We start from the raw sequence: 26,248 nt of genomic DNA, 5'->3' as shown, positions 1-26,248 counted from the left end.
TGTGGGAAGCAATGCAAGATGAATTTAATGAATAAATGCGTTATTATGAAACTGTGCAAATGCTTCCAAATGCTATACTGGGGTCAGTGTGCAAGTGACCTTTGTATGCAAATGATTCACTGGAAAGGCAATGGTTATCTATAAGAGAAGAATTACATGTATTATGGGTTCTGTTCAGATGGCGTGGACCAGTATTCCCCTTATATGTAGCTGTCAAATATAATAGCTATTATAACAGGGCATTTACAGCAAAGAAAGCATTTTTAAACCAACTGATATATAATTATGCTTTAGTATGCTCAATAAATAGACTGACAGTATCACACCCAGCCAAGCAATAACCTATACAGGTAATATATAGCCATACAAAATAAGTTATATCTCATTAAAAGCTACTTTGCATACTCTGAAAAAGACTGTGAGCTATATTTGGTTGAGGTACACAACTTAGTCCCAAGGTATCAGATGGTCTTGTCTGTGTGATTGCTTTCAGTATTATGAATGCACCAAGAAAGTTGCCTTACAGCTCTAGTTTTTGTGGTTCAGTCCTGATTTGCGGTCACTGCCTGTGTGGAGTTTGAATGTTCTCCACACACCTGTGTAGATTTTTGCTGACCAGACTACTTTCCTTCCACTTTCCAAGAACATACTGAATGGTTGGCTTTACTAAATCTTTTCCTAGATTTAATTTACAATTAACTTTGCTTCCATTGCCATGGCTGGAAATAGTACATGCACCAGCCTACTTATTTGGTTAACAAATAATAAATACAATTTCTACACTACTTATTACTATGAGCCCTGTAGCATATGGGTTGTTTCATTGTTTGGTAGCAACACAAAAAAAAAGTATATGTGTCCAAATAAGATTATATATGGATTAGTCAAAACAAACTAAATCCAAATAATGAATAATTAGTGAATGATACCAGTTTCAGGAAAGAAGAAAATTAAAAAATGGTTATGTGGTAGTCATGCAGATGGGTGGAATATTGTCAGTTCCATTACTGACTGAATGAAATATTTAGAGGTAGATTATTATGTTGTACATGTGACAAAAATGTACATCAGTGATTGATATCAGTTAGATGTGGCCCTAGAGAAACCCTTGTAGATTATAATACCCATGGAAGTAGCTAAACACAGAGATGTAGCAAGATTTAATCATATGTACAGTTAGACGTTGCCTGTTCGATTCTCAGAGCATTTTCTGTGTGACGACATGCGTAAAAGGGCATTCCTTAGTTGAAGGTTGTACGTTAGGCCCAGCAAGCCAGCATGTAAAACTCTACTGCCAATCATTAGCGGACCGGCGTTCCTCTGTGGCGACCCCTAACAGGGAAAAGCCGAAGGACACACACACACACACACACACACACACACACACACACACACACACACACACACTGCCAGAAAAGTAACAAACCAAATCATAGGAAAGAATTTGTTCGCTGTGGGCTTCTTTAAATAAAAAGGCTGTGATTGACACCATAAGAAAGTTTATACTGGGCAACGTGCAAATGACCAAATACTGCATGTACAGATAAAATAAATCTACATGCATAACCTGCACATTTGTGACAGCATGCATGAATTAAAGTCTGTAGGTAATGTAAACAACTTGAACTGCAAATAAAATAATGTTTGAAAAAAGCATAAAGTACACAGTGATGAACACAATTATAAAAATCTATTGTTTACACAGAAGTGCTCTATTCTTGAAATGAAAGTATATAATAGTGTGGCAACACCTGTTATGCCAATTGATAGTAATAATACAAAGGATTATGACTGGGTTGCAGATTATAATCTATTTATTATGTCTTTGAGACATGGATGCCAAGAAATTTACTTTGAGAACAAAGCTCAAGAGGTAAATCTTGGCATCCATGTCGCGAGCACATAAGGGCTTACGATGGGTGGCACGATCATAATTCTTTGTAGTGCATGGAACTTATCTGCTCCATGTGCTACTAGTTACATGGAAAAAGCTGAAAAGTGTTCTGCCAGCTTTCAAAACCATAAAACACTTAGCAGACACTGTCAGAAAGGCAGTGTAACATTGTATGTCACATTTACACTTACCTTTCATGCCTCTCAACTGTCCAGATTTTCACAGAATGTCCATATTAATGCTTCATATTTTTGGTTTGTTCCTCATAACATCTGTGGTTTTTGGACAAACCATTCAGGATTGAAGTCACTAAATAATGACATATATTGGAGTTTCAGAGTTTGTAACCTTGAGAAAATGTATGATAACACACCCTGTTATTCTAGCAACTTTCCAAGTTCATTAGGGGAACTTAGAGACATGTTACCAGTAGGGACAGCAGGTAGAAAAAAATCTTTCATTTCTGCCACTGTTATTTGCTTGTGAGTACTGGTGGATTTTATTGCCTGGAAGAAGACCTGATCTTAAAAACTTTAGCAAGGGGGTGCTTAACATTTATTAAAGTCAGTTCTTGTGTCACTCTCGCATTTAACTTCTTTGTCTTTCTACAAACGTTTTAGCACAGTCACTGCACTCCATGCACTACACAATATTTTTAAAAAAAATCATTACCAAGAGGAAATACTGACTGGTGAGAAACTAATTTGCACTGTGTTAGAAAAATATGTATTAATGTGTGTATTCTTAATTCTAATTAGTAGGTAGGAGAATTAACACGTTTTTCATTCCATTTTACACGCACTGTGTTATATATAAATTGAGTTTCATATGAGACTGAAAAAGATGCTTTTTGAAACTACAGTGTGCTTTCTGAAACTTGCAAGATGCCCTATGACCTAGTAATTGCTAGCACAGCAATATTCATGTTTATGCCTTTCAGAAATGTACTTGAGAAGCAGGTGCTTATCTGCTAGGTCAGGAACGAATGAATGAACAATGCTATATTCTGTAAATGTAATGATTCTAAACAATCAGCTCTGTTCGAAGCATGAAAACATGTACAGCTGCAGAAGCTTAGAGATAATGTAAACAAAGGATTATTAGAGAAATGAACTGTTAGCTTTATGCTTGAATTAGCCATAGTACCTTGAATGGCAACATAACATGTATCTAACTGGTGGTAATCAAGGTCACGTTGTTTTCCTTAGGAAGTTTCTCACAAAAATTGATAAATCAGCAGAAATTCATGAGACTGATGGTCAACAAGTGATGATGAAAAGACTGGTAATTTGTTACGTCAGCTTGGTAGGCAATGTCTTATTAGAGAATGTATAAAAATGAAAGTATTTCCTGTTTCTGGTTAGACAAACTCTGTAATAGCACGTTTTTGTCTCCTTGCTGCAAGATTAAAGTGCCTTAACCTGAACCTACCATGTTTTGATCATTTTTAAAGTATATTTTTCCTTTGACAGTTTGGTCCTTCGGACCGGAAAGTACCTCTCGCTCTAGGCCTAGGTCAGACCGGTGGCATGTACCCACATGGAGAAGAGGCCAAATCGGCTCTTCTGTTTTGAAAGACCTCCAACTGAATTGTCGTTCGAAAGAGGCCAGCCACTGTTTCTGATCTGGGATTGGAGGACGAGTCAATGATCCGGTGGATCAACTCACGGCGGGTCAGGTAAGGAGGAATTTACCTTTTTTCTGTTTTAAGATCAAGGACTAGTTACAGAACTGTTTTTTGTCAGGAAGATTTGCATGTGCAGATCAGGGACAAAAAGGTTACTGTCTTGTCATAGATCAGGGAAACAGAATAGGTAGACAGTTATTCTAGATAAACTGTGAAAAGGTGTAGAACTGTGGTACCACGTGATAAGAAGGGTTACGTAACAATTTACAGCTTAGCTAAGGCAATATGGGAAATCAGTGCACAAAAAGTTCCCGAGACCCGCCCCTAACTGAAGACGCAAAATATATGCAATTACAGTGTGCCGATAATGTTAAGCACTATACGAAATGGGTTGATAAATACAAATTTGATGGTAATTTAGATAAACTTGCACTTATTAAACTTGTCAGACAACTTAAAACAGACGCAAAAGGTCAGTTAAAAAAGCAACGACAATTAGGAGTCCCTCAGGCACATAGGTGGCTTGAGGAAGCAAATCGCAGAGAACAAAAGATTAAAAATTCAAAAGCAATGTTCTTAGACAAAGAAGATAATAAGCTGGTAATAGCAACGGCCCCTCCTTCGCCCCTTCCGCTTCCCTTACCAGAATATGAAGCAAGTGGACAAGCTGATCCACCTCCGCTATACCCAGCTGTTCCTACAACATCAAAACCGTTTGTCAGGGATCCTATCGAGACTAGGTCTCGAACACGTAACTTGAGAGGGGAGATTGAATTATACGAAATGAATAGAAAATCACAAGCTATGAGTGAGGAAGAGATATGTCCACTCATAGAAGTACCAAATCCACAGGCAGGACAGGCAGGACAGGATCCAACTCTTTTAGTTTATAGACCGTGGACACTGGAAGATATCCGGAAAGCCACGGAGGGAATTCCCCATCCGAAAGTTAATTTTAGAACATTTTTAGAAGACTTACAGGGTATGAGATTAAGTTACCATTTGAATGGAGAAGAAGTAGAAAAACTAGTTAGACAAATTGTTGGTCCAGATTGGCACATGATCAGTGGCAACTGGAATCCCCGTGATGCAGAGCTTAGACCACTCCCACATAGTAATGCAGAATTGGATAACAGAGTAAAAGGTCTGACAGACCGAATCTCTGAAAAATGGAAGCCTAGGGCTGATTGGACTTGCATTAATCAGTGCATACAACAAGAAGGCGAAACGTTTGATAGATATTATGCTAGATTATCAGAGTGTTTTAATAATCACTGTGGAATGCAGATACCTGAAAATCAAACACATGATTCCCCATATGAGCAGCAGCTAAAGAATGCATTCTTAAAAGGTAGTACAACTCCCGTTAGCAGCTTTATTACAAAGCACATGGTAGATCATCGTACAAGTAGATTGCAGCCATTACTTGAATATGCAAGACATGCAGAAAGGCATTTTAATAGCAAAAAGAAAAAGAAAACTCAAGTATTTGCAGCAGAAGATGGGTCAGAAGTTTTTGTAGTACAAACCGGGAGAAAGGGTAAGAAAAATGCCCAGGGAAACAAACAATCTGATAAACGATCAGAAGATTTTGAAGAAAGAAAGAAAAGGGGTGAATGTTTTAAATGCGGATAAAAAGGACATTTGGCAAGGGATTGCAGGCTAAATAAAAAGGTGACTACGGAAGATAAGGAGGGTGAGGAATGACTATATGATAGTCAGGAATCACTGGATGAGAACAAACAGGAAAAGACAAATGTGAATGTGGTAGCAAGAGTAGAGGATGTGACAGAAGGGGTAGAGGATGTACATGAATTTATAGATGTTGAAGAAAATGAAATTTTAGACTTAGCATTATTGAGCCTAGAGCTCTAATTAGCAGACACAAAACCAGAAGTTACGCTTCTAGTAGAGGGGAGGGAAGTCAAATTTTTGTGTGACTCAGGGGCTTCGCGGACCCTGATACATCCTTCCAAATTACCGGAAGATTCAGAATCACCAGATTATATACTAGTGAAAGCAGCTAATGGACAGCTGCATCGGGAGCCACTCTCCCATGACATAGCAATAACTGACCCCGTTTCAGGAATGACCCAGAAAAGTAAAATTGTTGTTTCTGCAAAATGCCCAGTAAATCTCTTGGGCAGAGACTTAATGCAGATATTTGGCATAGCCGTAGTTCCAACCATGCAGGGTATGGAAGCACAGCGACAAATGGATACTTTTGTAGTGCGACCGGAGGGTGAGACGTATTATTGGTACAGCCAGGACTTGATTACGACTGGTCCAGGGGCAGTAACCGAAGAACTGATGAACGTAGCCATCAGTAAATCCCCCTCCCTAGACATTGACAAACAACATTTGTTGCATTGTACTCTATATTACTGTAATAGACCAGGACCTGATAAAGAATATGAGCAAAAGTTGTTTCAAAACCATGCGAACAGGCTAGTGTTACGGAACTTGTACTGGGACACAGAAGGAAACAGTGTAATAAGCTATTCATTGCCCCAGGAATTTTTAGCACTTTACAAATCTAATCGATTGCCATGTTAGCTTAACCAAAAATAGAAATTTGAAGTGGGCAGACTTAGGAGGAAAAGTCACAAGGTGGGAAAAGCAGACAGAGTTAGAACTCTCTGAACAAGGAGTACAGAAGCAGAAATTGAATTGGATAACACAGACACACCCAGCTGTGCACTCACAGGCCAGTGAGAATAGCTGAGTATTACTGTTACTGGAAGAAGAGGAAAAAGCCTTGCGAGACATACCAGAGACTCTCTGGTCAACAGGGAAATCAGATGTAGGACTTATTCGAACAGCAGGACCAGTTACTATTACACCAAAATCAGCATTTAGACCTCAGAAAAGAGAGTATCCCTTGAGAAAGGATGCAGAGATAGGGATCAAACCTATAATAGCAGCCTTACTTAAGGAAGGAGTCTTAATAGAATCTCCCGATTCACCATGTAATACACCCTTATTTCCTGTTAGGAAAGCAAACGGGGAATGGTGTATGGTGCAAGATTTACAGGCCGTAAATTATGCAGTTATACCCAGGGCACCAACGGTGCCAGATCCGCACACCTTATTGAATGATTTGAAGCCTCAGCAAAAGTATTTTTCTTTGGTAGATATTAGTAATGCATTTTTCTCAATACCGATACACCCCGACAGCCAACATTGGTTTGCATTTACGTTTCAGGGGAAACGGTATACATATACGAGATTACCACAGGGATATTGTGAAAGTCCAACAATATTTGCACAAGAAATGGCAAGCAACCTGGCGGGATTTATCCCACCGAAAGGTAGTCAGTTTTTACTTTATGTAGACGACATTCTGCTGGCAGCCCCCACCCAGCAAGAATGCAGAGAGGATACCATAGCATTATTACAATTTTTAGCTACTCAAGTACACAAGGTAAACAAAAACAAACTACAACTTTGGAGGAAACAAGTTAAATACCTGGGATATGTAATATCCAAAGAAGGTAGAATATTAGATGAAGACAGAAAAACAGCAATATTACAAGCACCTAGACCAACTACCAAGAGGGAAATGATGTCCTTCCTGGGAACTACTAACTTTTGTCGGAGTTGGATACCAAATTATGCTTTGGAATCTGCTCCACTGACTAATTTGATATTCAAAAAGCTGATGGCAGCACAGGATTTATTACAGTGGACACCAGAAGCAGAAGCAGCTTTCTGCAAGCTAAAACAACTGATAGCATCTTCCTTAGTTTTAGGATTACCAAACTATCATAAGTGATTTTTCCAAACTGTAGACTGTAAGCAAGGTTATATGACATCAGTGTTGACACAGCAACATGGGGACAAACAACACCCCATAGCTTACTATTCATCACAGTTAGACCCAGTGGTGTGATCCTTGTCCCACTGTGTACAAGCAGTAGTTGCAGCTGCAATGGCAGTGCAGACTTCAGCCTCAGTAGTGTTGTTCCACCCTCTCACATTGGGAGTGCCTCATGCAGTCGCAATCATTTTACTGCAAGAAAAAGTAGCATATCTTTCTCCTGCTAGACATCTTTCCTGTATGACTATACTGTTGAGCCAACCTCATATGACAATTGAACGATGCACAACTTTGAATCCATCAACCTTGCTCCCAACCCCTGCAGATGTCAAACCGCACTGCTGCCTGCAGGAGATTGAGCAAAAGACATTACCTAGACAAGACCTTACAGATGTTCCCTTGGATGATGCCGAGGTGGTATACTATGTGGCTGGCTCGTGCAGGAGGGGACCTACAGGACGGACTTTAGTGGGGTATGCAGTCGTTTCTGATACCGAGATTTTAGAAGCAAAATCTTTACCACACAACTTATCCGCACAAGCAGCAGAATTGATTGCCTTGACAAGGGCATGTACCTTAGCAGAAGGTAAGAAAGTGAATATTTTTACTGATAGTCAGTATGCTTTTTCTACTGTACATGTTTTTGCGCAGCAGTGGAAAAATAGAGGAATGATAACAGCTACTGGTAAACCAATTAACCATGCGCAATTAATTTTAGATTTATTAGACTCTATTCAGTTACCTTAAAAAGTAGCTATTTGCAAATGCGTAGCTCATACCAAGCAACAGGATAGAATTTCAAAAGGTAAAGCGAGGGCTGATACAGCTACAAAACAGGCAGCTTCAGCCTCAGAAGTTTTTCTTTTGAGCAAGGAATTACAACCCTCTGAGATTTTAGATTTAGAAATGTTAAAAACAATGCAGACACTTACTACAAATATAGAAAAACAAAAGTGGATAAAACGAGGAGCAATCCTTGAGAAGGGACTGTACATCTCCAAAGAAAAGAAACCAATTCTACCGTCTAACTTGTTTAGATATGCAGCTTTGTTGAGCCATGGGCAGAGCCATGTCTCAACAGGGGAGATGGTACAGTTAGTGAATCGAGTGTTTACAACGTATGGATTTACTAATTATACAAAAAAATTTTGTGCAGCATGCCATGTTTGTAACAAGCATCATGCACAAGGGGCATTGAAGCCTAAGCAAGAGAGTTTCCCTACACCACCGTATCCATTTCATACTATTTGTATGGATTTTATAGAACTGAACAAAAATGTGAAAATAAAAAGTATTGTCTTATCATTATAGATATGTTTTCCAAATGGGTGGAAGCTTTTCCAACTAAAAATCCAGATGCAGCTACTGTTGCAAAGGTCCTTGTTAAAGAAATTATACCTAGATTTGGCATACCGGAAAAGATTTATAGTGACAACGGTACACATTTCGTGAACCAAACAGTGCAACAACTTAATCGCTATTTCGGGACATTGTTAAAAAACCACTGCGCATATCACCCCCAATCTGCAGGATTAGTAGAGAGGCACAATGGGGTGTTGAAGAATAAGCTTAGGAAACTGATTAGTGAGACACAAAAGAACTGGGTACACTGTTTGCCTCTAGCACTGTTGAGCATGAGAACTGTTCCAAATGCAAAGGGATTGACTCCTTTTGAAACTTTGTTTGGGAGGGCATATTATACACCTCAGTGGAAACCTCTCATGTCTGCAGAGCAAGAGGCTGACAGTTCACTTGCAAGGTATATGAGACGATTTTTGAATAACAAACTTTTGCAGTTAAATTCTGTTTCAGATAAAGAGCAACCAAAATCGGAAGCAGCAGTAGCCCCAGACACCTGGGTCTGGGTGAAGATTGTGAAGAAAAAGAACTGGAGTTCTCCGAAGTGGGAAGGGCCGTACCAGGTACTACTGTCGACACCCACTGCAGTCAAGATCGCGGAGCAAGCATCCTGGATTCATTTGACACACTGTAAACTGGTTAAGAACTTTGAATTGGACAAAAACCTTGTTACTGTTGTACAACTAGAACAAAATGGCCAGGTATAGAGTGAATAGAGACATTGAGCAACCTCAGAAAACTTGCATGATCATTTTGATAGCTATGCTAATTTGTTGTGGCCCCTCCTTTTTCTTGCTACAAAAGTTGAACTGATTAAATGTGATGGGCCAAACATAGACTGGCATCTGAACTTTAACACTTATCAGGCGATTACACGTGTGTATGCTGAGACTTTTAATGTTTCAAACTGCTGGGTCTGTACGACCATACCAATAGCATATGGGGGTTTATTGATGGCTGCTATCCCCCTAGGGGTCAATGAGACCTGGGAAAATCTGGTTTTTGACACAGTAGCTATTAAAGCATATGATAAAGTAGCACTGTATTTGCCTGTGACACAAAAGGGAATTGTATGTTTTTATAAAAATGATACCATACAAGTGGGTTGGAGCAAGTGTAATGTCACCGTACAATATAAATGTTATACAAAAGCAAATGATCTAGGTGGATCTTGTAGTACATATTATAACTCATTTCTTAAATCTATGCATAAGACTCTTGATCAGGTACAACGTAATCCTGTACTTTTTAAACAGTTATCTGTAATAGATAGGAAAATGTTTCATGCAGGGCAGTCATTTCGTAACAAAGTAACAACTAAAGTAGAGGACTGTTATTTTGTGTGTGGTAAAAAAGCATATAAATGGTTACCTGAGAATTGGTCTGGCAGTTGTTTTTTGGGATACCTGGTCCCGGCCATACGACACACTGCAATTTTTACCTCAGGGAAGTATTCGAAATACCCGAGATGTAACCAAAAAGACTGTTAAAAAACCTGAGAATCCAGTGGGACAGATCGAGGCGGGCTGGAAAGACCATCATAGTGTGGGAACCAAACTTGCGCACATGGACTTGAGTGATGCTGTCATATCGTGGGCAGGCATATTATCTGCATATGGCGCAGTTAAATCGATTTGGGAGCTGCGAAAACTGTCTAAACTTCTTGAAGTGATGAGTAATGCGACTTTTTCTGCTCTTGAACTGATAACTGATGAACTGAATGCAATGAGAACTGTAGTGCTCCAAAACCGAATGGCTCTTGACTTCACCCTAGCGGCAAGGGGTGGGATGTGTGCTTTAATCAAAGAAGAATGCTGTGCGTTTATTTCAGATCATCAGCACGAGATCAATGACCATCTTGAGGTAATTCAGCAAGTGTCGGCCATGACCAAACCAGGCCCAAACCCTCTGATGGACTTTTTCCAGAATTTATTTGAGGGGTGGGGTTCCATCCTAATGAGCATTTTGATTGCCATTGGGGTGGGATTACTCCTAATAGGAGTTTGTGCTTGTTGTGGAATCCCCTGCATGAAGAAATTAATCAAAAAATTTATAGACATATCAGTATCTGAGACTATGTATCAAAGTATTGAATTTGAAGAGCTGCTAGAATGTGAAACACTTTCATAAAAGTTTAAACTGAATGACTTTCTTAACTGCAAATCCTGATTGGAAGAGGTTAGGAAAAGAAGCAAACTGTTTATTCTTTTTGAAAATAGAATTAAAAAGTATTAACAGGGGGAAATGTTAGAAAAATATGTATTAATGTGTGTATGCTTAATGCTAATTAGTAGTTAGGAGAACTAACACATTTTTCATTCTATTTTACATGCACTGTGTTATATATAAATTGAGTTTCATATGAGACTGAAAAAGACGCTTTTTGAAACTACAGTGTGCTTTCTGAAACTTGCAAGATGCTCTCTGACCTAGTAATTGCTAGCACAGCAATATTCATGTTTATGCCTTTCGTAAATGTACTTGAGAAGCAGGTACTTATCTGCTAGGTCAGGAACGAATGAATAAACAATGCTATATTCTGTAAATGTAATGATTCTAAACAATCAGCTCTGTTCAAAGCATGAGAACATGTACAGCTGCAGAAGCTTAGAGATAATGTAAACAAAGGATTATTAGAGAAATGAACTGTTAGCTTTGTGCTTGAATTAGCCATAGTACCTTGAATGGTAACATAACATGTATCTAACTGGTGGTAATCAAGGCCACGTTGTTTTCCTTAGGAAGTTTCTCACAAAAATTGATAAATCAGCAGAAATTCATGAGACTGATGGTCAACAAGTGATGATGAAAAGACTGGTAATTTGTTACGTCAGCTTGGTAGGCAATGTCTTATTAAATAATGTATAGAAATGAAAGTATTTCCTGTTTCTGTTTAGACAAACTCTGTAATAGCACGTTTTTGTCTCCTTGCTGCAAGATTAAAGTGCCTTAACCTGAACCTACCATGTTTTGATCATTTTTAAAGTATATTTTTCCTTTGACACAGTGCCAATAGCATTTCAAGAAAAACAATAACAAATTTCTATATATGTATTTGAGTAGTAATATTGTTATTTGGCCAGGAGTGGATACAAGGACTGGAAATAGTGGAGATATGTAGTGTTTTGAGTTTGTTACAACTTCACAAAAAGATGCCTATAAAACCTTCAAAAACAGACACAGATAAAACAATGTATGTTATTATATAATAAAAACAACAAATGTATGTTTTTTGAAACAATAGTTTATTGTGTGAATTCTTGACTACCTATGAGATTGAACATTGCTGCTCAGATCACAAAATGAGAGCCCTTCTGATGGTTATGTAGGAAGAGCTTTCATAGTAATTCATGGAAGACTGTGCACAAGCCTTTGAAATTTCCAAATAATGATGACTTCTAATCTTTTGAAGAAACTAGTCCTAATCCAAGGCTAAGCATCAAGATGAAACTTTAGAATTACATCAAATTTGCTACAGAATTTCAAGTGACAATAAAAGTGGCGCATAAGGCCAATATAATGGATAGCCAAATTTTGAAAGTAAGACTAAAAAATGTCACAGTCTAACACTGCTAAAAATTAAAATTTGTTTTCATTGCCTCATAATTAAATGACAATGTATTCCAAACAGAACTTCACAAAGTTGTATATTTAACAACACTGATAAGATGAACTTTGGAGTTTAGCTTTAGAGAATGTAGTATGCTCAGATGACCAAATGGATGGATGGATGAAAATGGCCAGACATTTCCTGCCAAAAGATAAAACTTTGATGCCATACCACAAAAAGAAAGAAGTCCAGCAATGCCCATCAACCATGTAGAATGGCTAAGTCTCCTCATGGCCGAAGCCCATGAGCTTTATAGAAAGCAACATAATGACCACTATATTTCATAACAACTAGGTGTCTAGACTTGATCAATCAGTCACGATGCAAGAACTTTAATTAAAAAGCCATGGACATGACTTTTTCTGTCTGAAGTAACATTATTTTTATCTTTTTTTCTTCTTCTTGCTGTCTGTCAAAAACATATTTAACTACTTTTCATGGAAATCATAGAAAGTTTAAGACTAATGAGGCTTGCAGCCATTGCATTTTGCAAGGTTATCCTACACTGTACCTTTCCTCTCATGAAGGGCTAGGCCAGTCAAGCTCAGGGTGAATTTATTAAAATATCCAATTGCCCATGTACCATTTGAAGGAAGATAGGATAGTGTATCACACTGCTTTATCTGTAAGAAGAGTCTATTCCGGGGTGAGGGAGATGCTGAGTATTGAATCTGTCTCTTCACTGTATTTTATTTTATCTGTTCAACCAGGCTTAAATCATTCTTTCTGCTGTTTATGGAAATGTTTAATTTGTGAAGGTACAACAGATCTTGGATAACTGGGTTTCTTATTGCTCAGAAGGCAAGGAATATACTATTTTACATTCCATACAAGGAATGTCCTACAACCTATCAGTTGTAATACCAGTCAGATTTTAATATGCTTAAACAAAACACACCTACTTACCTCTGGTATTATCGCTAACAATAAACTTAACATAGTCACAGTCACATTTTAGTGTTTTGCTGGCTGTAAACAGTCTCCATCCATCCACAATCCCTTTTCCCATTTTTGCACATGGAGTTGGGGTGTCACTTCAACAGTGACAATCATCTAGAACCAAGATTTACACTGCCAGGTGGCAAGCCCCGCCACTGTGGTTCTTCCACGGCACACCTTGCATGCACACTCACAACTATGGACAATTTAGAGTGTCAAATCCACCTACTGCATGTCTTTGGAATGTGGGAGGAAATTGAAACATCTAAAGAAAACCCACAAGAACACAGGGAAGACATACAGACTCTACACAGAAGGAACCCCAGCTTTGAACTGAACTGGAGACCCTCTTGTTGTCATCTCACAGCAAGAATTTCCCATGTTTGATTCTGCATACCACAAAGAGAAAAGTATACAGCTGAATCTCACATACATTCAAAATCCTCCACCATAATCTAATTCCAGATATTTGATATACTCACATATACACTCAAATGTACATTTTTTTGTTAATTATAACCATATCTTATGCTACCCATTAAGAACGCAAGTACTAACTAGTAAAATACATCACATATGAGAACTACCCTGATTGTGCAGGAGACTAAACTTGCCAAAATAACCTTACTTCTACTAGTGTTAAGTTCTGTTAATCATTACACACTACACAAAACTATGATACAGGTGTTTTATGTAAAAATAGAAATAGCAAACTTTAATCTGTGCCTGTCATTGATTTGTATTTATCATGCTTAGATGTAGAATCTGCACATAGCAAACATTGATCTTTATATGTTATTTATTTTGCAATGTCACACTGTTTTTGAAATTATGTACCCTAGGGTTCCCCATTCCAGTTGCAATATGGTGAAATATATGGCTATAAATAATGTTAAATAAAATACTGCAAAGAATGCTGTAAGCCACCTTTACTGGCCCCTTGTACACCCCCTACCTGTGGTTTCTCTCCAAAAACATGTAGGTGCAACTCTCAGCCCTTCACCATCATTCTTACCCCACAATGAGTTTCAGTTCCAAAAAGTTCTAAGTCAACCCAAGGATGCATATTAAATGTCCCACTTAGCATCATAAGAAGCCAGGCATGCCATCACGTTTTACTGCCTAGACTGGCCATAGCCCTCCTTGCTATGACATTTACCTCTGCAAAGAATATAGATCTTCTTCAAAAGACTGAGAAAAAAGTTTTGAGATTCATCTACCTAAGTCCTTATAAAAAGCACCACTGTACTGATGTTTCTAAAACTAACTGTTGTCCAGCTCTAGCCAGTCTCCCTACTCAACTTAATGCATTTAAGCTGCTCAGTCAACACTTCTTCATAATCTCCTTAATTTTTGTGACAACACCCTAACACTACCTCTTATATAGACCACCCTTCACTCTTTCTGTTGCAGAAAACTCATTCTGTAAACTTGTAGCTGCCTGCTTCATCCCACTGCCTATTGACATCAAGGAGGTCTCCAGCTCCCCTAGTATTCAAAAAACTATGTAAGGATCACCTCAAATGATGCAGTTAATGCAAATGCAGTGATACCTGCGGTTTGTCATCACCATGCTTCTCGAAGCACCCCCCCCTTCCGACTACAATTAATTTGAGCTGTTATGTCCAGCTGATGTACTACTTCTAATCTCTAGATGCTATACTTCTCTTGCATAGTATTTTTACTATCTATCTTTCCTAAGTACACTGATCTCAAATTTATTTGTACTATCACTCCATGAAACTTCCTTTTTTACTGGTTATTCTCTCCATCTAACACAGCATTACTGATCTTTAAGGACATTTACCATCTACTCTAAACTTATCACTTGAAATAACTGTAACATTATGTTGAATAACAACACTTTCCAATTATCTTACCAGAAATTTCTGTAATGTCATGCTTCAGTAATAGTGCTATAAATATTTTATGATATGTTAATGTTTTTGCTGCTTTCTTCTCTTAAATGTAACTTTTACTGAAAAGGGTCTTTGGAACAGTATGCTTACCCACTTAACAAATGTAAGTAAGGAAAATAAACAAACATTGCAAGTATTACCCTACCTTTTTGTCTAGATCAATGTTAAAAAAAAACAGTACAATCTCATTGAAATAATGCAAATTTAACATGTAAATATTTATTTATTTAGACATTTGTTAACTAAACATACTTCTGAAGATAATATTGTAAGCATTGCCCTGTCATTTGTCCTGGATCATTCCTGAAAAGAATCCTACGACTGACCTACCTTCCCAGTTAATAAATCAAATAAGAATTTAATCCTGGATAAACTGCAGACCTGCTGGTTGGCAGATTCCATGTTAATCAATCAATAAAGAGCTGTACCAGCTACATTTTTTTAAACATAGTCAAACCATGTGCTCCCACTTAGTCCAAAATATATGAAAATAAAACTGTACTGCAATACATTATATTGTTTGTTTCAATTTGGTATCAGACTCTCATCGGGGAAAAATGCATTTAAGTGGAATTGCATCAACTTTAAGCTGTGGAGGGTAAGTATTATGAAACTGATTGGAGTATTGGGGGAGGGGGTAATCTCTTTGTTTCTATTTTTCTCTCCCTTCTTCTTTTCAGTTAGGCATTAAGTACTAAAACCCTGCACATCTCAGTCTCGCTAAACTCTGTAGGGGGCAGAATGGATTATGCTTCCCTTTACCGCTAAATGCAAGTGTAAAGAAATCAGGAGCAGGTTGGCAACAATAATTCAGACCCCTCCCTATCTCCAGTAGGAAAAAGTGACTCAGCACCTGCACCTCATAAACAAACCTCTCAAAACCAAACAGAATGAAGCTAAGCTGGAAAAGTCACTCTTCTGCCTTACATCCTGTGGCCAGAACCTCTGTCAGTCAATCTAGAGCTCAGGGTCTATTCCTGCTTCTTTCCAGCCCCTGCTATCAAGCACGCTTTAACGTGCTTTAGCGCGATTTAGCACGGAGTTGCCACTAGAGCAGCATCGGGCAGCGCCGGTTAAACAAGGTTAAACTCTTTCTGGCTCCAGAAAGTCTGTTCTTCAATTTTTCCCTTAGAACTGCTCTGTTAGGAACCTAAATAGTTTACACCTACACTAAAAAGTGCAGCACTTGTTCCAAACAGCTTTTTCTTCTCAAAAAGCTCAGCACTTGTCTTATAAGCATATCCCTTGTCTTATAAGCATTCTCTTTGCAGGTCAAGCACTCCTATATTATACAAATCTCTCACTAGCAAAACCCCCCAGGAGTGCCCACTTCCCTGCTAAGCCCACTACTTTTCTGTCTCATACCAACTCATAATTCTTTCTAGAATGTCGAAGGGTCAGATGCTGGCGTCCTCTCCTGCCCAGTTGGTGAATCTGGGAATTCTGAGACAATGTTACAATTACCTCATGTACACGGACAACCCTCTCCTCCTCCCATGTAACACTAACACTTGTGAGAGATGCAGCTATTTAGCCAGACTGGAGGCTGAGCTCTCTCTCAACTCAGGACTGGCAAGACCAGGCAGGAGGAGAAGGCAACTACACACACCAAAATACCAGTCTCACATAACTCAACCACACCACTGAATCAAACACATAAACACACTAAGACATACTCGGAGGCTCTGAGTAAAAATTTACCTAAACAGCAGAGGCCTCCAAAGCAGACACCCAAGCAACTGCAAACTCAATACACCACACAAACAACACATAAACAACAAAATCAGTGTGCAAAGCAGTCACTGCCCTTAAGGCCAAATACAACACCAAACATACTTGTCATAGGTGACTCCATAGTCAGACACACTGACGTCCCGCTCACCAGACTGAGTAAGGAGAAGGTCACAGTAAGCTGCCTGTCGGGCACTAGAATCCGACACATAACACAAGCACTCAGGTCTCTCAACAGCAGGTACAAGTACGACTCAGTCATTGTCCACGCTGGTGTCAACGACCTGAGACGTACCTCCTTGGACTACATGAAAAGAGACATTGAGGAGCTCTCTGATTATGTAGCCCAGGCAGGTATGACCCTGACCTTGAGCAGTATCCTACCTTCACCTAGAATGATGCCACAATACAGTGATAAGATGATCAGCTTTAATAATTGGCTTAAATTCTGGTGTCATTCAAAGGGGATCCAATGTCTGTCTGCCTGGGATGACATGCTGGACAAGCCACCCTGCTTCACAAGGGACGGCTTGCACCTGTCACCCCTAGGCTTCCGGATATTGGCAAAGGCTCTTGCCACCCCCATAGTGCCTTTTTTAGGCAAGGCTCAAATTCTAAACCTACCACCCTAGCACACAAAAATGTAAAAAAACTAAGGGTAATGCTGCTCAATGCCAGAAGTCTCAATCTCAAGATGCACGCACTCGAGGCCCTTCTCAGTATGGAGAACATCGATGTCTGTGCTGTGACAGAAACCTGGTTCAAGGCTCCTGAGAGCACCCCAGCACTATCAGGTTTCACCTCATATCATGCGTTCCGGCCCCAAAATCCGGAAAACACCAAGAAAGGAGGGGGGGTGTCCATATTCATAAAGGACACCCACACCTCAAGGTTGGTGGCAACGCACGATGCATCGGAGACCATCCAGTTGCAATTAACCATAGGCAAGACTGCTCTGCAATTTGTAGCATGTTACAGGCCACCCTCTCAAACTCAGGAACCTCACATGGCCTTCCTGAAAACAATGGAGGGGATAAATGTATCTCCAAACACCATCATACTAGGTGACTTCAACTACCCTAATATAGACTGGGAACACTACTCAAGCCCAAACACTCTAGCCCAAAGGTTCCTGGAGTTCATAAACTCAAATGCCATGGAACAACTAGTCACCATCCCCACAAGAGGAGAAAACATACTTGATCTCATCATCACGAACATGGGATCACAATGTTCAACACCGGAAGTATACCCCTCACTGGTGAGATCAGATCATAAACTAATCTCGCTGGAGGACCACATCCTTCCACCACCTGAAATAAAAAAGACCACAGTGAAAAACTTCTCAAAAGCTGACTTCACACTTCTAAAAACTAGCGTGGTCTCCTTTAAGGCCCCTGAGCCAGTGGTAAACATTACTCAAACCGCTGAATCACTTACAAATGCCTTCTACCAGCACCTACAGGACTGCATGGATCAGGCAATCCCAAACAAAACTAAGACTCTTTGTACCAAAGGCAAGCGTCCAGTCTGGTGGACCCCAGCCATAAACAAGCTCTACAACAAAAGGAGGAAGCTACTACAAGATAGAGCAAAATCCTTGAAAGGTAAGACACCTTTGATCATTATAAGTAAAAAACTAAGAGCTCTCATAAAATCATCCAAGGCAAATTTTGAGAGAAAAATCGTCAAGGACTCAAAAGACAATCATAAGGCCTTCTTTAGCTATGTTAGAAACCTAGGAGGAAACTCCCAGATATGCTCAGAATTAGTTCAAAATGATGTGAAGATTACTGAACCTACACACATTGCCAACATACTGGCTGACAGGTTCAGTGCAAACTTCTCCCCCCCCTTCCCCCCAAAAGGGAGATATCTATACCAGAGGATTGTAGCCCCCCAAACATCTCCAACGCCCAGGTGAGAACTGCTCTCTCCAAAGCAAAAACACAGCATCCATGGGACCGGATGGTGTCCCCGGCTGTGTGCTCCACGAACTCAATGAGGAATTAAACCCGCAGTTAGGACAGCTGTTTAATCTTAGCCTCACCTCAGGATACGTACCCAAGGAGTGGCGCACGGCGACTGTGGTCCCACTTCACAAGGGCGGTGCCTCCACCGACCCTGGAAATTACCGTCCCATTAGCTTGACAAGCCTTATCTGCAAAGCCATGGAGAGGATCATAATGGAACTCATAAATAAAGACATAGGGAACTTGCAGACTTTGGATCCAACCCAGTTTGGCTTTGTCAAAGGCAGATCATGCCTTTTAAACTTGGTTGACTTTTTCGAGACAGTCACCAAGGCCATTGATGAAGGAAAGGCAGTCCATACAGCCTACCTTGACCTGGCAAAGGCCTTTGACACAATACCCCACTCAGGTATCATCGAAAAACTCATCAGCTTGAATGTAAACCCATACATCACAAGATGGGTTGCAAACTGGCTAAGTGACAGAACCCACAGGGTCAGAGTTGCTGGAGCCATGTCAGACTCAAAGCCTGTCACAAGTGGTGTCCCACAGGGCTCAGTCCTGGGTCTACTCTTGTTCGGCATCTACTTTTCTGAAGTACAAGCAAACACAGGAGGGTTATGGCTGACAAAGTTTGCAGATGACTGCAAACTGGGCGCCATAGTCGAAAACACATCTGACACAGATATCCTTCAGAAGGGCCTCACAGAAACGGATAACTGGTGCCAGAGCCATGGTCTAAAGTTAAATGCCAAGAAATGCATAGTCATACCCTTCGGGAAAAATAAGGTTACCCCTAGCTACCATATAGGTGGCAATCCACTGAGCACAGAAGAAGTCATCAGGGATCTGGGGACCCAGGTTGACAGTAGCCTTCGCTTGACACTCATGTAGCTAAAGTAGTTAGGAAAACCTTCTACATTGCCCACCTGATCATGAAGGGATTCACATCTAGATCAAGGGAGGTCATCGTCCCCCTGTACTCATCACTCATTAGACCTATGATTGAGTACAATGCCCCATTCGGAATGTATCTGACCCGACACCTGCAGCAGCTGGAAAGGCCCCAAAAGTTCCTCACCAAAAGGATAAAGGGTCTCAAAAATATGTCTTATGCTGCCCGACTGAAAGAACTCCAGCTCTATTCAGTCTCATACCGCTTGCTCAGAGGTGACCTGTGCCTGTCATATAAGGCCATGTCAAACCCTGATTTGATGAATATGCTTCACCTCAAAAAATCTAGATCCCTCAGAACCACAAGGGCGGGAGACTTAAACCTTGACACGGTTATTAATAGAACGTGCTGGAGGGACAGATTCATCACCCAGAGACTCCCTATGCTGTGGAACAAAATCCCGGTACATGTGAGGCAGAGCACCTCACTGGCCTTGTTCAAGAGGAATCTTGACCAATGGATGGGGGATCGCAGATATACCCCAGGGATTACTTCAGTGTCACTGCTTGACAGAGGCACAGCAAAATAATAGGCATAGTTTTATTCAAACTAAAGGGGTGGCGAAAGCCAAATAACTATGGGCTAGGCTTATAAATGCCCTTGGGCAGATAGCCTAGTATGAACCTATGAACCTATGAACCTAAGAGTCTACTCAAACTCTTGTTAACAGCAGTACAGATAAGCATCCTGTCCTTATGCTACTGGAGTTGCTCAAACACAATGTGATGATGTGGGGTATTATCAGCTATGCCAGGAGACGTACGGCAGTGGATCTGTAACATATGCCAGCATAGCTAACTGGAGTTTTGTAAAGAACTACATGTCATTTGTATATCAAACTAATTTGTACAGGTGCAGTTTGTTATTAAGCAGATGGCACTGAGTACACCAAGTAACACTTATGGGTCAAAGAATTACTACTTTACACTTGACTGAAACTGTTGCTCTGTTTATTTAGAGTAACAAGACTTCTGAGAAATCCACAAGAAAGTTATAGACTTCCATATAATTGAATCAACCCAGAGCATCCAGAATCCTCATGGGTATTGAAATTAAAGCAAAACATAATTAATGCAGGATGTCATGATGGAACACTCTAATGCTATTCTTCATTCCAAAGGTCAAAGTAACATACAAGAAACATGACCTGTTCTGACTTTGCATCATATGCAGTACTACTTCAGGCAAGTGATTGCCGTAAAAATGCCAGATCCTTTCAGACAGATACAGGACAATAATTTGTGTGAAAAACTTTTTGCAGGATGGTATTCATGGCGCAGATGTCAAGGAAATGCACAGCAATGACGGTACAGATGCTAACACACCATCTGTGCTTAAATTAATAAAGAACACATCGGAGCATAAGCAATACTCTTATGCACTTTATTAATACAATACAGCCTATCCTCGTCAACATACCTTTACTCACAATAACAATCTCCTTGATGATTAAAACTGATAAAAAACATAAGATATTCTGAGATGGGGAGTTGTTCTTTATAAAATCCCACCTGGAGAGCATACCAGCAGTCATACCTAACAATGTATGAAAAGCAGATATATGTCTAATGAGAGTAACTCACAGATTCAGTTCAGAAGTGACACCAATTTTTGTTTGTTAGGATTAATCCAATATATCCATCTGGTGAAGAGGGAAATTAAAACATTTTGAGAAGCAGGAGGAGCCTGTAAGGTTAAGCAATTCTGTATGTCATATGCACATAAACACAATATAGTCGCAGTTAAGTATTACAAGTTGAATGTTTCTAAGTTCTAAGACAAAATGTTCAAGACCATCATTCAGTAAATGCAGTAGAACATTGATTTGGTTTGCCCAACATACTCTGTACACCATGAGATGCTAGAGACACCCAACCAACAGCTCTGCTGTATCGCCTCCTTTGCCTTGTGGCAAAAGTGACTAGTATTGACCCTATCATATTACAGCTGACACTAACAACACTAGACACTAACACTGATAAAACCAGTCTCCACAGTGTTGCATACATCACAAATTATATCTGACAGGCAGGTATTGTAATGCTATAACAGCTGTACAAACAGCAGGTAGCATGGCTATATGGTTACAATAAAGAGCTGCAACAGAAAAATAGAAGATTTGGATTTGATTGCCACAGGCTCTGCATGCAAGTGATACAAAACAATGTAAGTTGCTTAAGCAGCAGTTGCTTAATCAGTCTGAATATTACGTTCAGCTGTAAAAACATTTCTAAAAAATTACTCAGGAAGTTTTAACAGCCACTGAAACATGGCTTAGTAACTCACAACTCATGCTTAACCCAAAAAAAGACCAAACTACTACTTTTTTCCCCTAAATCCCTGTCTCATGAAAAAAATGAAAGTCCTCTCTCTTCAAAATACAGCCATTGAACTCACTTCTCATAGCAAACTATTAAGTATGATAGTTGATGATAATCTTTCATTTGAACTGTATGTATATACAAAATTGCATAAGAAAAACTCATCAAAATCTAGCAATGCTTTTCAGAGCCAGAAACCTTCTCACTGATGCAACTAAAACTACACCTGCCTCTGCTTATCTACTCCCCACTCTTCTTTATGGCATTACCATCCTTACAACACACAGGCTTCACAAAAACTAGCTTGAACAATGCTATAATAAAGTTGCTAAATTTGCAGCACATACTCCTTTAAGAACCCACCACTGTATAGCACTGAAAAGCCTAAATTGGTTAGAACTGCCACATACACACAACTTCTTACCACCTATAGTATAAAATTATCCAGCATCCATCTGCCTATCCAGCACTAAAAAACATTCTACACAACTTATTTCCCAGTTGGTCCTTGTGATCCAGTGATGAAAAACTCCTGTCTGTCTACAAACCTAGCAAATCTATAGGGCATTATCTGTACTCGTGCAAGGTTCTAAGGCCTGGAAATCCCTACCTGTATCCATCGGGTCTATACCCTCCCTCCCATCTTTCAAAACCACTCTGAAAGACTTCCTAGCTAAAATCTGGCTCTGTTCTCACTCAAAACCAGGATAAACTCTATCCCTAAATTTGAACAAGTACCTTTTCATTCATACGTCCTTACTCTCCCTTCTTCACTTACTTCCTGATTGCTATCTAATTCTCTTTCATGACTTTGTCTCTAAATATACCATAAGCCTATTTTTCCCTCACTTCACATTGCAATTCCTATTTGTATTGCATTAACTTACTTTTAGTTTCTCTACAAACTGTCTAAAATTTCTCTAAATATTGTACGATTGTCACACACCTTGTATTGTTTCTTAACCAATGTTTGATATTATGTCTAATAATTTATAATTATTTAAACTACAGATTGTTTTTGTTTAATTATGAAGATTGTAAAATTATTGTTTTAAAATGTTTTGTAATAATGTGGAGCTTTTGTCCCTAGGCCTCTACTGAAAATGGGCTTCTACCCAGTTGGATTTTCCCAGTAATCAAATGTCAATAAATAAATCAATAAATAAAACAAGCAGTTTTAAATGGTGAGTCTTCCTTAGTTAAAGACCAAATATTAAAACATCTTATATTACATATGATATAAATAGAATACATTGTAGCAGTCCTTATGGGTTCAAAAGAACAAAGTCTAAGTACTGGACTGTCATACATAGAAATAGAAAGAACATCCAAACATTGCATACAATACTAAAAAAACAACTTGAGCATTACTTTAGAGAAAGCTATAGATTCACAAAGGTAGTGGCATCATATTTAGAACTGCTTACAAATGGCAAAATTATCTACATGTAAAGGGTGACTTCATCACACAAAATGCTATGTCAATAAAAAATGCATCAGTAGCAGATGTAATGACACATTATGCTTTTTTTTTTTTTTTACAAATGATTAGCCTTCTATAACAGGCTTGTACTATTAAATATAAAAAGTCTCAAAAACAGACATCCCATCATCAGACATACATAATATGCCATCAATATGCTATGCTAACTCTGCATATAAACAGCTTTTTACGTTGTTTCATTAGAGCTATACCCTGTACTCTGACAATTACCCAAAGCACTGAATCCTAAAGTATATTTGCTTGCGTTTCTTACTGGTGCATGAATGTGCAAAGCATAAACTACACACCTGCTGACTAGTTGTTCATTCTTTGTTTTATTTACATAACATATGTCTCTACAGAGAGCAATGAACAGTAACTTAAGACATTTTTTCACTCACAGTAATGCTTCCTTGTAAAAATGAATCAGATTGAATGTATTACTTTACCATCTCAGTAACAACTTAATAAAATCTGCATCACATGAGTGCTCATAGAGGAAACTCCTGCACTAGTGCAATATTTTGTTCTGAACTAACAGAATCATCAGTTTTATTCACAGCATAAACATTAGTTAAAGAAAAAATGTCTTTACCGTTTGGTCCAAGGCAAAAAGACAAGTTTCTCTTTACTTCCAAAAATCGTTCTCTTTAGTCCAAGAAACGTTTCAGGCCGTGCTTGAAAGAGGACACTGTTTCTTTGCCAATTAACACAGCAGTTTAACAGAATAGGGAAGTACCTGATTGTTCAACAGATTGAGGAACTAGAAATTAAAAAAAAAAAGAAGATACTCTGTGACAAAAATAACATCATACTTGTCACATTTCCAGTTGCTTCTGTGCTAGCATCATTTTAAAAATGCAAGCCTGTAGATTGGAATGGGTACTGCTGAAAGATGTCCACTCTGCTACAGCCATTAAGAGCTAGAGGATTGACTGTTGAACTAAGATTATGTGCATATCCTTCTTTCTAGTATGTTCAGATAGTACTTTTCAAGAATAAATCAGTCATATCATTGCATGCATGTAAGACAAGTCTCTCAAAAACCATAATCATTCAGTTGGTAATTAATAACATAGCTGTGACCAAAATATTCATACAACTGGTGTTCTCTCATTTTCCTGTATGAGAACAGTATAGTATGGTTATGGACTGCTTTTACATTTCCGAGTCAAGCAGAGATTGAGGTACAGGCACATTATAGGGTATTTTATTCCTCTTGGAGAAAGGGCTGCAAATGTACTCTTTGATGTACCCCGAGTGATTGCCAATGGCAGTAGAAAACAGCAACAACCTGCATGCAGAGGGACCATAACAGGTTCAGCTGTGTGCCACTGCTGATACTGATAAAATAACATAATCAAAATCACCATGGACCAAATGGGATAAAATGAGCCACACTCCACTCACCAGCTTCTTCTGTAGGAATGGTTTGTTCAGCAATTCATAATGCATGCTTAGGATAGCACTGACTGTGCTAGAATCTATCGCAGTGATATGAAAATTTTGCATTTCGGATAATGAAAATGGACCCAAGATACTTGATTGTTTGTGGCACAGACAAATATGGGGAAAGATGATAAACAGGCAGAAAAAGGATGCTACTTACAATGGCATAGCATACATGCCCCATGCACTAGCAGCAGAAAGTTTCTTTCCTGCATTTTGTTCTTATGAACTGATGGGGTTCTGGTAATTTGTGCCACAGGGCTTCACTGTAGTAAATACGGTCTCATGTTCATCATCTACTTGTAATGTGCTACCTTCTTTACTAGTCATCAGTACTACGCCTTCAGAATTCTAGAATTATGGACAGGAACTTATACTAGTACACAGATATTTAGATATGAACCAGTAACCAGAATGTATGTAATAAAGAGCCTCATAAGCAATGTGACTTATAAATGATGCATGCATGAACCAAGGAACAAGCATATATGCTTTGAGCTAAGAACAGGTATCAATGTACTCACTAAAACACTGAAGAAGTACCTCCAGGTAATGTACTGGGCAAGTTTCTTTTTCATTAAATGAAAACTAATAAAGGTGAGGACACTCAATGGCATGCATCTGTAATACACAGAGCTTATTATATCAGAAAATCCGTTTACATACCTGCTATATGATTATATTTATGTTACACAGCTTCTTAATCTGAATTATCTATGTAAACAGTGCAATACAGCAATAAGTAAAAAGTAACAAATATGTTCCAAACCCCACACCAGCAATGAGAAGAATTAGATGGTATATCTACAGGTAGCCAAGGTGAAATTCCATGAGCATTGATTGCACAAATTGCCAAGGAGCACAAGGCCAGTCACCGTTTACCATCGGAAATCACAGCCCGTGACATTTCTCCCTTCTCTGTGTTGGTGCAACCATAGACTTGGCAAACATAAGTTTGGCAGGGCTTGCCCTCCACACTGAGGGAGCAAGAAGACTCACACCCCTGTATAAACACTTGCAGTTAACTTGTTCCCCCTACTGTATTTCGGGAATTCATTTTTGGTTTTCTGATGCTGTGGGTTTTACCATTCAAAGTTCAATAACAGAACAAAAGCGGATGAAACCACTCTAAAATGAAGACCTTCCTATTCAGAATTTATCATTTTTT

At 39.1% G+C, this 26,248-nt stretch overlaps 1 protein-coding gene across 3 annotated transcripts in view; it reads right to left on the bottom strand.

Moving 5' to 3' along the window:
- The window catches only part of ARAP1 (ArfGAP with RhoGAP domain, ankyrin repeat and PH domain 1), a 2,759,262-nt gene extending 2,734,890 nt beyond the window's left edge, over positions 1 to 24,372 (bottom strand). For 2 of the 3 annotated variants that reach the window (XM_044073028.1, XM_044073030.1), the window contains exon 1: positions 24,227 to 24,372. The gene's annotated coding sequence lies outside the window, so the exon portion shown is untranslated. The remainder of the gene's footprint in view (positions 1 to 24,226) is intronic. The other variant, XM_044073029.1, reaches the window with a different exon arrangement.
- Positions 24,373 to 26,248: the final 1,876 nt, after the last annotated feature.

Source organism: Protopterus annectens, chromosome 5.part1, assembly GCF_019279795.1.
Source record: "Protopterus annectens isolate FY-2018-M chromosome 5.part1, PAN1.0, whole genome shotgun sequence".
NCBI classification, from domain to species: Eukaryota; Metazoa; Chordata; order Ceratodontiformes; family Protopteridae; genus Protopterus; species Protopterus annectens.
This window is presented reverse-complemented; position numbering and strand designations above follow the sequence as displayed.